The following is a 14825-nucleotide window of genomic DNA, read 5'->3' on the forward strand; positions in this document are numbered from 1 at the left end:
GGCTCCGCAGTGGGCAAGGCAGACATGGTTCTCACAAATACAAGAAATGGCGCAAGGCAATCCCCACAGGTTCACGAGAAGAAGGGACCTGCTCTCCATGCAAAACGGAGAGGTCCTGCATCCGGAGCCAGAGAGCCTCAACCTGGCGGCATGGCTCCTGAAGACCTAGAGTTCGCTCACCTTAGATTGCCTCCAAGCACTATGCGGGTGCTGCGGGAGGCAAGAAAACCAACTACACGCAAATGCTACAGCGCGAAATGGAAGAGATTTACTATGTGGTGCAGGAAGAAGGGGCTGCAAAATACAATGACAAGAGACTCAACAGTACTGAGGTACCTCACACACCTTCTAAAGAGTAACCTCTGCTCGAGCTCCCTAAGGGTACACTAGCGGCGATCGTAGCCTACACCAGAGGAGAGAGGGGTGGAAGTTTCTTCACATCGCAGGTTGTGAAGAGATTCATGGAAGGAGCCAAAAGAATTGCTCCTCCTAAAAGGTTGTCACCGCCAGCATGGAATCTCAACGTGGTACTGACGGAGCTCATGAAGGCACCGTTTGAACCCATTCACAAGGCCTCACTGCAAATGTTGACTATGAAAACGGCCTTTCTGGTAGCCATAACCTCGCTTCGCAGGGTGAGCGAGCTTCAAGCGCTAACGCTACAGGAACCCTACATTCAGATTCACAAGGACAGGGTTGTCCTGAGAACAGGCCCACACTTCATGCCCAAGGTGGTGTCGGCGTTCCACATGAACCAGAGTATTCAGATACCGAGTTTCTTCCAAAACCCAACTTCAAACGCAGAAAAGGCTCTACACACTCTTGACGCTAGAAGAGCGGTGATGCACTACATTGAGAGGATCAAGGAACTCAGAAAATCAAAGCGGTTGTTTGTGTCCTTTGCTACTAGCTTCATGGGGAGACCAGTGACTAAGGGCACCATCGCTAGATGGATTGCCCTCACGATTCAATTCTGCCACAAACAGGCTGGACAGGAGCTAGCAGAGGGGCCTCAAACTCACTCCACAAGGAAGAAGGGGGCAACCGTTGCCTTTCTGGCGAACACGCCCATTCAGGACATATGTCTTGCGGCAACTTGGGCATCTGTGCACACGTTCACGAAACACTACTGCGTGGACATTCAGATGAACAAGGAAGCACAAGTTGGACAGAAGGTGCTTCAACACATTTTCAACGACCAACGCTCATCTACCACCCAGCCGCCACAAAATTTGGAAAACCGCTACAAAGTCTATGCACAGCATAGTGAATCCAGAAAAATTCACGCTGCAAAACGAATAGTTTCTTACCTGTCGGTGTAGTTTTGCAGCTTGAAGATCTTTCTGGATTCACTAGCGAACCCACCCACCTCCGCCAGGAAGATGAGGCTGGAGGAAGAGGGGGTAAAATAAAGAAGATCAGAAGGAATGAAAACGTACAGAAAAATGGACATAAAGGATTAATCAATCGCCTAGGGTTAAAAAAAAAAAACTAGGAAATAAGAACCCGAAGATGGCGCCCCAAAGGTGGGACTTCTGCAGGAAGCACGACGACGTCACGGGAGGTGCACCAAATGGTGGGTCGTCGACGCCCACCTGGGCTAAAAAAAAAAAGAAAAACAAAGCAAAGACTACGAATCCGGACCCAACCACAAGATCGCGGAATAATGCACAGCATAGTGAATCCAGAAAGATCTTCAAGCTGCAAAACTACACCGACAGGTAAGAAACTATTCGTTATTCAGCGTGACATATGGAACGAGGTTTTTGCTAACACCTTAAATAAAAACGTATTACCCCCTGACATACAGCCAGTTACGTTTACTGGTGAAAAAATCCCTATGGTTGGATTTGTAGAGGAGATCTTTGAGTTTAATGGCAGGAAAGCTTTAGGTAAACTTTACGTTGCAGAAGTTGGTCCATCTGTCCGTGGCTGGATAGACCAGGGCGAACTGGGGATCATTCTTAATCCAAAAAATGATAACCAAGTAATGATCTTGGAAGAAGGAGCCAAGGAGTTTGTGGATAAAATCGGAACAGTTTCCCACAATTTTTTCAGGTGAAGTGGGTAAATTAGTCGGTTATTCTCATAAAATTGTACTTAAGAATGATGCTTGTCCTGTTTGCCATAAAGCAAGCAACATACCTGTAAGTGTGAGAGAAGCGGTTATGGCTGAATTAGATATTTTGGAGAAGTAAGGTGTGATTGAGCCTATAGAGAGCGCTGAGTGGTAGGCCCCATTGGTCGTCACGAGGAAATCGGATGGCCGTCTGCGTTTATGTGTAGACTTGAGGGACTTAAACAAGAGAATTTTAATAGATAAATTCCCTCTACCTCGGATAGACTAACTCTTACCTCAAACGAAAGGCATAAAATGGTTTTCGACTATAGACTATACGTCTGCCTACCACCAGATACCCTTGCACGAATCCAGTAAAAACTTGACTGCCTTCATTACACCTTTTGGATGTTATCGCTTCATCAGAATGCCTTTCGGATTAGATTCTGCGGCAGCAGTTTTCCAACGTCGAATGCACAAACTGTTCAAGAACGTAAATGGAGTCACTTATTTTCAAGATGACGTTTTAATTATGGGTCGGATCAAAGGAGAGCATGATGACACATTAAAGTGTTAAGTATTCTTGGTGAGAAAGGTCTCGCAGCTGAACTTAAGAAATGTAGATTTGTCATGAGTTCTGTAACCTATTTGGGACACGAAGTGAGCGGGGGTGGAATTTCTCCTAAGAAGTTGTTAATTAGTGCCATTGAAAATGCCCCCATTCCTAAATCTAAAGATGACGTAAGGTCTTTCTTGGGCATGGCGGAGTTTTATTCAAAATTTGTACAAAACTTTGCCAACAAAATCTATAACCTCAGACAGCTCCTTAAGGTTAGACAGGAGTTTCTTTGGAATGATCTTCAAAGTTATTTTGATAAAATAAGGCATGAACTTGTGTCTGCCCTTCTCTGACAAGCATTTGACAGTACAGCTCACAGCATCATTACCACAGATGCTAGTGGGAAGGGTTTGGGCGCAGTCCTGTCCCAAGTTTGTGATGACGGCTCTGAAATAACAATCTGTTTTGCATCTCGTTCCCTAACCTCTTCTGAAGAGAAGTTCTCTGTGATAGAGAAAGAGATGTTAGCCACAGTATGGGCCATGGAAAAATTCAGGCAGTTTATTTGGGGTACCAGATTTACCTTGCGCACTGATCACAAACCCCTACTTAAAATACTAACACCTGATGGCATACGCAAAGCCACCCCCAGGTTGGCTAGGTTAAGCCTTAAATTATTGATATTTACGTATGAAGTTGAGTATCTACCGGGGAAGAGGAACCAGATTGCAGATTATCTGAGTAGATCTCCCTTACCCATTCAAGACAATTTATATGATGTGTGAAGATTATGTTGCCATTGTTCATGAGGTTGGTAAATGCTATTTCAAAAGAAGAATGGGATGAAGAATGTGGGAAAGACAAAACTTTACATGAGGTTGCTAGACATGTTGTTAATGGTTGGCCTAACAAATCGAGTTTGGGAAGTTAAGGAGGAGTTGAGTATTGATGATTGTAACCATTTATGTAGGGGTGAAAGAGTGGTGGTACCCTCAAATCTACGTTTTAGAATTGTATCCATTAATCATGAAGTTCATTCAGGAATAATTGAACTTAAATCTAGAATAAAAATGTCCTTCTGGTGGCCTGGCTTAGACAGAGACATTGAAAGATTTGTCCAGCAATGTTCCACTTGTGCCAATGCTGACAAAGCTCAGCGAGTGTTCAAGCCTTCTCTTGGTTTTAGACCAATTCCAGAGCATCCTTGGGAGGATTTGAGTCCCATTGAATGTTATCATGGTTACATGAAATATATTCTAGTTTTCATAGACAACTACTCCAAATGGCCTGAGATTGAGATCACAGAAAAATGGGACTCAAAGGAAGTCGTAACCTTTTTAGAAAAGTTATTCTTACGTGAGGGTATTCCCAGACACATTCTTGGCGACAATGGACCACAATTCATGTCTGATAATTTTCTACAATTCTTAAAAAGAAATGGCGTCAGTGAAAACTCCAGTTTACCATCCTGCAGGGAATGGAATTGTTGAAAGATTCAACAGTTATTATGGGAAGCATACAAGCAGCCATCAGTGCAGGGAAGAGTTGGGAGAAAGAATTGTATAGCACTATTTGGGCATATAGAATCACTCCCACATGCACCAGCTATAGCCCATTTCCAATCTTAAGAGGTAGAGAACCTTTTTACTAAGGATAATGTTGCCTGGAATAAGAAAAAAGTGTGCGGGAAATGGTCTCCTGCCTTAGTTCGCTCTAAATTGCGTACGATTCAGGAATCCTACTTAGATAATTTTGAAAAGAAACAGGTCACCAAGGAAGCCGATCTACAGATTGGTGATTGGGTTAAAATAAAATTTGGCTCAAAAGTCAGGAACGGTGAGAGCAAATTCTCTGCTCCTTTGCAAGTGGTGGAGTTATACTCCCAATCTGAAAAATTAACAAAGTTTGGCATCGCAACAGAATTGCAAAATGCAGAGGGAACTTTTCTATCACAAGCAATAAGGTTGGGAAGACCCCATCAATGGATTGGATGTGGGACAAAGTAATGGGTTGTGAGAAATTGCCCCATTCAAGCAGTAGTGACATACATGCGAGTGCATCCTCACCGTCTGAACAAGCCACTTGTAGCAAGATTAAGACTACACGTGCTGGCAGATCGGTGACAGTACCAACAAAATTCAGGAGTTATGTAATGTAAATCCTATATATTCAAGTGTGTTTTCCTTTGTACAGGAAGTTCAATTTGTCAAGAGGAGGTGGGGTGTTAGTCTACCAGTTAAATTGTGATTAGCACTTTACAGTTCTTCTTACTTTAGATCATCTTTATAATTGTACTTAGCATTTTTGTGTACCAATTGTCTTTATTTCATTTGTCTTATTTTCTTGTTATTTGTAAAGAGAAGATGTGGCATCCTAGTTGCAGTGCATGCATCCAGCACCATGGCAACTGGGTGATGCTCTGTAGCAGGATTCCAGAATTGTGGGGTGGAGTTGTGCAATTGAAGGAGAGCTGATGAAGATGTGAGATGTACCTGCTTGTTCTCTAATAAAGAAGTTTATCTACAAACTTGGATTGAACCATCTTTACACATTTGTGTGTCATGTTGCCCATTTTTTCGCTTCTAGTTTTGTTGTGTGGCGTGTTCGTCTTGTTGTAGGCATTCCCTCAATGGCTGCCATATGTCCTTTTGTGCGAGATGTAGGGGGCTATAGTTCTGCGAACTCGCTTGTGGTTTCAATGCATCATACTCTTAATCCAGCACCACATCTTTGGACAGCCTCTTTATAGAAAGCAGAACATCTAAGCTTTCAAACGAAGTTGGAGTACTTCCCTTCGGAACGGTTGACGCAGCTTTGTTTCAAGTTTAAGACTCGTCCATAAGTACACAGTGTGACTTCAGAGCTCTAACAGAAACGGGAGCCAGGGCCTGAACAAAAACAGGAGCCGAGTCTGGACCTGAACAGGAGCCAGGGCCCTAAACAAATGAGGTAATTGGTTAAAGTCCTTATTGTGGAAAAGCAAAACTCTAAATATTGACCAGTCAGCCCCTCAACACCAGCATTCATATGCTACTAGAAGCATCCCCACAGCCATCAGAGTAACAGTCGCACCCTCCTGAGAGCCCTTGATCCCTCATGGAGTCGCAGTCTGACCCCACTGTAAGCACTCGCACCCCTTTCGAACAAGCAGCAGAGCCCATATAGATGTTACTGCTAACTGAAAGTGCCTTGTCAGTCGTTGGTGCGTTTGCATGTGTCGTATTATGGGTGGTCGAGAGGGTGAATATGCGAGTACACACACGTGTGACTATGGACTGATCGATGAGTCACTGCATGGATCAAGCATCCAGACTCTGTTATAAGTCCGACATATAGGGTTTGCCAAGGCTTGCTTTATATTGCTCAGGTGCTTTACTTCCGTTGCGGGTAAAACATTGTATTGATGTTGTAGAAGTACTACAAACCTGCACAGTATGCTTATCGCTCTTCCTCCACATTTTTTATTATTGTCAAATTCAGTAGCAAAAGCAACTTATTTGTCCGGTTACTAAATTTGCAATCTAGCAAAGCGCCAGAAGATTAATGTAAAACCTAGAATATTAAGAAGCATAAACACATGCTAATGAGAATTTTTTTTTTTTTTTAAATAATGCAAGGAAAAATGAATACATAACTTTTCATACAATGTTTATCCATGGCTTTATTTGGAAATTCAATATGTTAATTGCCAACTTAGTTAATGCTCCGTGTATTAGCTTACAATACCTCTCTTTCTGATGTGCAAAGTAAATTCCTGTCTGGAATGGTACGCTGAGTATATCGTGTTTCAGACCATATAGATTGATACTCCTATTCATAACGGTACTCTCTTTGACCCCATGTGAATAGAGGACGTGAGGAGAATGACTTTGCAGTACCTACCTACTCCCGAAAAAAATCTGAAATGCTGCGCACTTGGGGAATCTCATACTGCCCTATAACAAAAATGAATCGGTAATCTCCACAGATCAGCATAATGCTCCCAGGGGAATGTCGTAAACCACCTGCACGTTATCCTCAGAATGCCACACAGTATAATTCAGATCGGGAAATAGCAAACACGTGGATAGTGCGGACTTGGCAACTAAGTCTGAGTCTGATTGAACGAAATGGTGTAAAATAATTGCCTCGAGACCGGAACTCTCACCAGAGTGATGACGGATGAAATAATACGCTGGACTCTAGAATTCCTTTTGGTCATATTGCCTGGTTTGTGGGCACCATAGAGGGCAGTGATGCTGTGCTTGGAGAGAAAGGAAAGCAATGCGTGATGCAACATCGAGCGGTTGGTAAATGCCACTCAGAACCTGCCATCGGGCTGTCTCAAAGCTAATTTGGATCTTTGAGTCAATTTGTAAAACAATTTTTGCATAGCTTTTACTTGCACCACAGCAGGTTTCAGATGGTTTACATAGTTCATAGCTGCCTGCGTTTTCGCTTCAGCCTTGTTTGGCGAATCTTTGCTCAGGAGGAAGCCTATAGGATTAATCACAGGAAATATAATTACCACGCACCCATCTTGTGGTCACAGACTGAATTCTGCAAGCAGATTAACATGATTTGAGTTGTAATCAAGTTATGTATTTAAATATACCGAACCAAGAAATATACCCTTGTTTCGTGGTGTTTGGATAAAAAACGCGTACTGAATGCTCCACAGTCCCAAAGTAGGCACACTTAAAGCTATTTTTATCATCTCGACTCTCTTGTCTCAGGCTTCCTTTGTCATGGGGTTACTGGCTTCTTGGGTTTGTTCGTTGTGACGCACACTCGGTTTGTCAAAGAGACTCTGGTGTACAGCACATAGCAGTAAAAGCTGTTACTATAGTTGACCCTTCAGTGTTTTTAACACTTGTGGAATGTAATAGGATCCCCATCAGCCCAGCATATGGTCTAAAGAGTCATCGACGGCAGTTGAGATGGGTGGAGGCTGATTGTTTTTTCGTGCTTTACTTTTTCTTTTGAATGTGGCGGTACATTATCATTTTGATAGATCGATCCTTGTGTTGTGGTCTTTTAGCTACTTAGAATTATCCTCATTTGGGTCATCGTCCTCTTGCACTCCCTAACTGCTGTCAGAAAACGTAAAGTTGCAAGTTGCTGGCAACCTGCCCATGGTATTGTGAAACGTTTTGCTCTGCAAGTTTTTTTTTTCTTAGCTATCAATTTTTTTTTTAGGGCAGACACGATTCCAGATTTTTTAAGGTATAGATGGACATCTGCTTTTTGTGAAAATATGATTCCACTTTGCTTTTACTGAATTTTAAATCTTAATCAGTTGTCTTAGCAGGTGCAAGCTAAGACTCCGCACAAAGAGTTCAAAGTAGACCCTTGCGCAGGAGCTTGTGATGAAGTAATAGATACCACCTGACATTGGTATATAGGATTAAAAAGTGAATTGAAGATTTTGTAACAGCATATTTTGTTTTGCCATATTATTGTTTCATTGCGCCTTTCAGTTTCTTAAAAATGATTACCTTAAAGTCTTATTTTTAAATTGACGCTTTACTCTTCTGTTATAGTGCCACTTAATATTTCTAGTGTACAAAACTTATTTAATTTTTTTTATCTTTTCAGATCGTTCAGTGCTGCCCTGGAAGAACATATTTTCTTTCATTTGCATACAAACCTTGCTTGGTGTGGCCTCAAAAATGGAATTAGTAAGTATATTCAAAAGATACTTTTCTTTGTTGTGTTTTCTCTTTGGAGGCATGCTACCACATTGCCTTTCACGTTCGGATTTAGTCCTCGCACAGTATTCTGACCTACTGATGCCTGTCGGTGACAAACCATAGTGTACATATGTTGTACCTTCTGTACCCTCCTTTTTTTCAATCTGACTAAGTGGCTAAGCCACCCCCTAAAGCAGACTTTTATTTTATGATATTTTGTGTCTTGCGCTTGAAGGAACAGATCAGTCTTTGAGAATCTAAAAGCTAGTGCTTTCACTGGTAGCTGCTGTGACAAACATTTGCCGTAAATTAATGCTTGGGCTTAGTGTTTGTGTACTGCTTGTCTGGCAGTACATTTATTCTTATATTTTGCTAATGATTTGAAATATAGCTACTTAAAATGTGGGAACTGAAACTGTATTGTGCAAAATTGACCCTGTACGGTGTTTTTTTTCATAGATTTTTTGTGGGAATCTTAGTGCCATGATGCTCGCTGCCGAGAGATGCTGCTTATTCTGTTCTGACTTGGACTAGGTGTATTCTGTATTACAAAAAGAAAACTGGACGAGCCGAATATTAGTTTTATTTTTTTGGTCAAAGCCTTCAGTTGCTTAATTTAGAAAGAATTTTTTATTTCTCACCTCTGTTCTCTAATTTTCTTTTAATTGTTTTGATGCAGCGAGAATAATACTCTGGTCTGTTAATCAGTTTATTAAGTTAATTGGTAATGTCATGTCTGATCTGTGATTTCCTCTCATACAAAGGGCGCTCCACCACCTGTTGAAATTTGGACCCTAAAAAAGTGGGGCACGTATTGCACTGGAAGTTATACTAACCCACTGAAGTAGAAAATGGAGTTTCACCAATGGGGTATTAATTGGCTTTGCACGCTTGAACAGTTAAAATATGTAGCAGATAAAACAGTTTTTGTATTAATGTTTTTCTTTCCGTTATCCACAATGAAGATGATACCTGATATGAGCTATACTAATTGTTATTGTGGATATCATGAGCCTGTGTCACACTTGCTGTTTAAGAGCACTTAAAGCGAGGATTGTGATTATACTTTGATTGCCTTTTTAGGTCTCGCCTGAGACAGCGCTTTAGCGCTGCTCTCGCGAGAGCTTTTGTAAATGGGGGATCTGGAAGTTCAAACGAGTGCTTTCAGGCCTCCAAATACAGTGCATGTGCGCCGGCCGGGCGCGCGCGCCATTTGGAGGCCTGAAAGCACTAGTTTGCTTTCACTTTCGCGGGCCCCACGGCAGTAAAGATCGGCAGTAAAGATTGCAATCTCTTTGTTCCCAGCATCAGTGAGATGCAAATGAACAAACAGCGTGAGGCCAAAGGTATTATTTTTTTTAAAACAAACCAGGTCACTGCTACAGTGAAAGGAACAACAAGCATTTACAATGCAATAGGTCTCGCATTTACGCGAGTCTGAGCTATTCACATTGCAAATAACAATGCCTTTTATTTGTGTTTTCGTTTTTCAAACCTAAATAAAAGGCATCGTCATTTACAATGCCAATAGCTTAAACTCGCGTAAATGCGAGACCTATTGCATTGCAAATGCTTGTTACAGTTTCATGATGGGTAAGCAAATTGGAAACAAAGCAGCTGCATTTCAAATAAATCTATTAGTCTTAGAAATAAAATGTATTCAAATATTAGATTTGTTTCAATGCCTAAATCGTATTCTAACCTGCTTACATCCCTTAAAATTCGTTAGGGGGAAGACTTGTGATGGTTTCTGTCAGTTAAATTATTCGGCAAATGTGGCAGGAGTTGCGATACACTTAAAAAGCATTTCTGGGAACCTCAATATCTTGTAAATAAAGCATTTAAGGTTTCCTTTATTCTCTGAAGTTAGTTATAAATGTAATCTCCTTTTTTCCCCTTTAGTCAGGGGTCTTCAAACTGTGGGGCGCGACCCCCAGGGGGGGCGAGGAGCGATGCAAAGGGGGTCGCGCCTTCCCAAGCACACTTCTGCCGAGGCTCAAGGGATTCAGCCCCCCTCTTCCTCCACCCTGTGTCTCAGCCCGGGCTGCTGCAGTGCAACTCGAGCTGTTGGAGGCTCAGCTGGGCAGTGTCTGGAGTCTTAAATCCAGCAGGCCCGTCCGAGTTTTTCACAGGTCTTTAAAGACCATTTGCATATTTGCATGCCTTTGTGAACCGGTTACAAAGGCTTAGTGCCCCCAACCCCCCCCCCCCCCCCCCTTCCAGTACCCCCTGGGTCCTCACTCTGCCTATTCCTTACATTTGTATTTTAGATTTACTGCTGTAGTGGGAGAATGCATTTAATAAAAAGAAATATAAAGTAGGGTTGCCAAAAGAAAAATGCGAGCCATGTGTTATTTAAAGAGCCTACAAAGGCCTTCTCTTGACACCAAATAGACTTATAAATAAAAAAGTATGTATTCATTCGTTATGTGACTTTTCTGTCTTTGTTCTCTTTAATTATCAGTCATGGATCATTGCGGCAGCCCTAGAACACAATTAAAAGTGCTTTGTATTTATATTTGCTGTTCAAAGTATTCACAGATACGTGCTTAAAATACTGTTTTAGGTGATTGCTTATTTTTGTACCAACTGGGCCATCAAAATAATCTTCTGGCTACCCTAACCATAGGACTGGAAGTCTGTTGCAGGATCAGCACATTATTTATTTCCTCCACTCTCGATCCCAGATTGATGCCATAACGGCAATAGTTTAACTTAGATCTAAAACCCTACGCTGCCTCCAATAACATGCTGAGTTACTTCAAGTGCCTGGGAATAAACCCTGCATTCAGACAACTCACTCATCATTCTCGCCCTTCTCTTTCACGCTTAACCTGCACTCACAGCATTCACAATGCACTCACACTGATTACCGTGCACTCACACCATTCACCTGCTCACCCTGCACTCACAGTGATCACTTTGCACTCACAATGCACTTGCGCTGTTCACCCTATACCTCACCCTGCAGTCACACAAGCACACTACTCAAACTGCACTCTTGTGACACTTCTCACCTGTCCCCCTCACTGCTCAATATGCAACTCACTCAAATAAGCCCATCAGTAATCATACATTCATTCGTCCCATTCTGAACTTGCATCCACACTCAAATTCGTACGGCCACCTCACTCACCCTGCAGTCACTCCTCTCACCCTACTCTCACACTCTTGCATCTCTCACCGTGCACTCACATGGGCACTCTTGTCACCCACACAGTGCAGACGGTTAATGTGCCTGCTACAAAGAATATGTACCATGCCGATCACAGAAATGAGTGTGACTAAAGTATGAGTAGCGCTATAAAAAATGAAATGTTTGTCAGAAAGCTGCTATAGAGAGATGAAGTGCATTGTTGGTGAGTGGTAGTGGTGGAATTCATGGAGAAGAAGGAAACTGGGGTGGGGCACCAAAAAAGACTGTTTCACAGTGTGTAACCAGTGTTGGGGCCAGCCGTGGCTAGGAGTGTTAGCCCCCACCCCCCGAAGTTCTGGTCTAGTGGCTCCCCTGCATCTCCCTATTATTATTATTTACATTTGTAGTGCGCTACTGTTACCAAAAGATGTCCTGCGGCTAATAACCATCTGCTGCCGGAAGGACAATGAGAAACACAAAGAAGGAGAAGGAGAACCAGACAAATGGGGTGACCTTCAGAGCATAGAGCCAGGTTTTTATATCTTCCATGCCTTCTTGAATTAGGGAACAAAAAGCACATTGGCACAGGCCGAGAGGAGCATACGGGCCCGACCCGTATGCTTGGTGAGGAGCGATGAGAGAGGACAGCAAGGGAGTGAGAGAGTTAGATTGAAGAGGTCAGGGATAAGGAGAAATGTGAAGTGCCGAAGAGAAGTGTGGACACGCAAAAAGTGAGTGTGAGCCAAAGGTGAGTGCTTCTGTTAGAACAAAGGGTAGATGTCAAAGATGAATGGGGGGACTGGAGAGGTGTAAGATACAAATAGACAAAAATTTGAATGGAGAGACGAGGTGAATGAGAAGTGCTGAGGGGCACGGGAGGTGACGGGGCCAGAGAGGCCATGAGATAAATGCGAGAGACTGTTCGAGATGAGGGCAGTGAAAAGACAGAATGGCAAGAGGCGATTAAAGGTGAAGTGAGAGGTTGAATGGGGAGAGTTCAGAAGTTGTAAAAAGTGGTGAAAGAAAATGGCCTGCAAAGTGAGAGAGGGATCCGGGTTTGGGAGAGGAGAGAGGGATGGAAGGGAGGGAGTGAGTGAGTGAGTGAGAGGAAAGCTGCATGGATAAACTGCCTACCTCTGCACAAAACCGCCAGGGTTTTAAGGGACCCCTGCTTCGCCCGGCCCGGGCCAGGTGTGCGTCTAATGTGGCAGCACGTATTCCTGCGGAGTGGAAGCCCCTTCACAAAGGTTGACTAGAAATCTTTCTGATGTTAATTGCTGTATTTTGGTTATAAACAGGTACTGATGGGGTGGAATCTTTCCTCTGTGTTACTGTGTGCAAAAAATTAATTTCATAATAATGAAGCATTGCTATCCCAAAATACGCTGCATCACATAACATCATTTACATTTTCTTCCCACACAATTTAGTCAAGCCTGTCGCAGGTTTAGACATTTTTGTCAGGAGGGGGTCCTTGCACCTCAAAATGTTGACAAGGGGGTCTCGGCATCCAAAAGTTTGAAGACCTCTGCCTTAAGTGCTGAGGCCTTTGTATATATATATATATATATGTATATGTATATATATATGTGTGTGTGTGTGTGTGTGTGTGTGTGTGTGTGTGTGTGTGTATATATATATATATATATCAAGCTCCAAGGTTACCACACGAATTAGGAAGCACTCTGCAGCTACGAAGGTTCAACCTATAAACCTTTAATAAAAGGTACGGGCGGTGCACAACAAGCTGGAAACATTGTAGCAATAAGTTCGTCATGCCTGACGCGTTTCGAATAACTTCTTCTTCAGAGGCTTAGACGACAAATGGCAAACCGGCACTCCCCCACATCTTAAATGCTCGATGCAACGCCCTGGATGGGCCGCCCAAATGAGACTGTGTCCTATTGCATTCTGGGAGTTGGAGTGCTGCACTTTAAAATCCATAGATGGGTGCACTTTCTTGTTACAAATAAAGACTGGACCCCCCCCCCCCCCCCCCCCCCCCCGCTGCCAGTAGATAGTTCTAGTTAGGACCGTGTTTCCATAGGAAATCTGAAAATTCTATTTTGAATAACTTTGGCGCCGGTTGATGAATCCTCGTGAAATTTTCAAAACTTAATGGGGCGCTCCGCTCAGCTCCTACCCTGCAAGTCGCGGGGGCCGAGAAAAAAGGGGGGTCCCAAAACTAGTTTCCCCCATGTTATTTTCCATAGGACCTTTAGTCGAAGGTACAGCCAGAACAGCTGAGCAGAATTACTTGAAATTTGGCAGAGAGGTAGTCCTCAGGTCAGGCATGTGCCTTTTGCATATATGGAGTCAATCTGTACAGTAGTTCCTGACAAAATTGCAGTTAATAGTACATAAATATCTATATGCGCGCACCGTGCGCGAGCGTAATTCTGATTGGTGGTTACATGTCAGTCAACATTCGAATCGGTCGAAATCAGGAAGTGTTGTCCGCCATTTTGTTTGTTTTGGGTGCGACACTGAAAGAGAGGTGGCGAACGTGAAAAGGGGGCAGGGTAGAGAGTTCCTGACCCCCTAGCCTTTGTCAGGGTGTCCCTGAAGAACCCCGAAGGGTGAAAAAAACATTAATATTTTTTTTTTAAATCGCGGGGTGCGCGCACGGTGCGCTCACGGTGAAAAAAATATATATATAATACATACATAACTTAGCATTTGAAACACCGTACAAATTCACTTAAAAAACCATAGGTTTCACACATGTTATAGTTAGGTGGACATTTCACTCGTAAAAAACCAATGAAATTCCCCCGTTATAGTTAGTTCAGATAACTATAACTCACGCGACCGCCACTCTATCACATGGATGTCATCAGTGATGGCATCAGTGATTTAATATGTGACGTCATGAGCAGTGGATTGCGGGTGCGCGAGTTATAGTTATCTGAAGTAACTATAACGGGGGAATTTCATTGGTTTTTTACGAGTGAAATGTCCACCTAACTATAACGTGTGAAACCTATGGTTTTTTTAAGTGGAAAAAAAAGAATATATTTATATATATATATATATATATATATATATATATATATATATATATATATATATATATATATATATATATATATATATATATATATATATCTAGCAGAGGAAAGCAGAAATTCAATATTCTCCAGCGGACAGGGTAGATCAACAAGAGAAACTACCCCATTCAAACCACGGTCAACATTTAACCCCATTACCACTAGAGACGCAATTGATATTTTCCAAGAGCACGTCATTTCTTATATCAAGAAACTAAACTTGGAGGTCAATCAGACTAATAGAAATAAAACTAACAACAAAAAAGAATTACAGTACCATCTATTGATCAACAAACTAAAAACTAACAAAGATATTGTCATCAGAAACTCCGACAAAGGGGGAAACCTA

The 14825-nt window shown here is 42.4% G+C and overlaps 1 protein-coding gene across 3 annotated transcripts in view; it reads left to right on the forward strand.

Annotated features, from left to right (window-relative positions):
- ANKRD11 (ankyrin repeat domain 11) overlaps positions 1-14825 on the forward strand; it is a 1275279-nt gene that overhangs the window by 133029 nt on the left and 1127425 nt on the right. For all 3 annotated transcript variants that reach the window (XM_085639477.1, XM_085639476.1, XM_085639475.1), the window contains exon 2: positions 8196-8278. The gene's annotated coding sequence lies outside the window, so the exon portion shown is untranslated. The remainder of the gene's footprint in view (positions 1-8195; positions 8279-14825) is intronic.

This window comes from Triturus cristatus, chromosome 12 (genome assembly GCF_964204655.1).
Source record: "Triturus cristatus chromosome 12, aTriCri1.1, whole genome shotgun sequence".
NCBI lineage: Eukaryota > Metazoa > Chordata > Amphibia > Caudata > Salamandridae > Triturus > Triturus cristatus.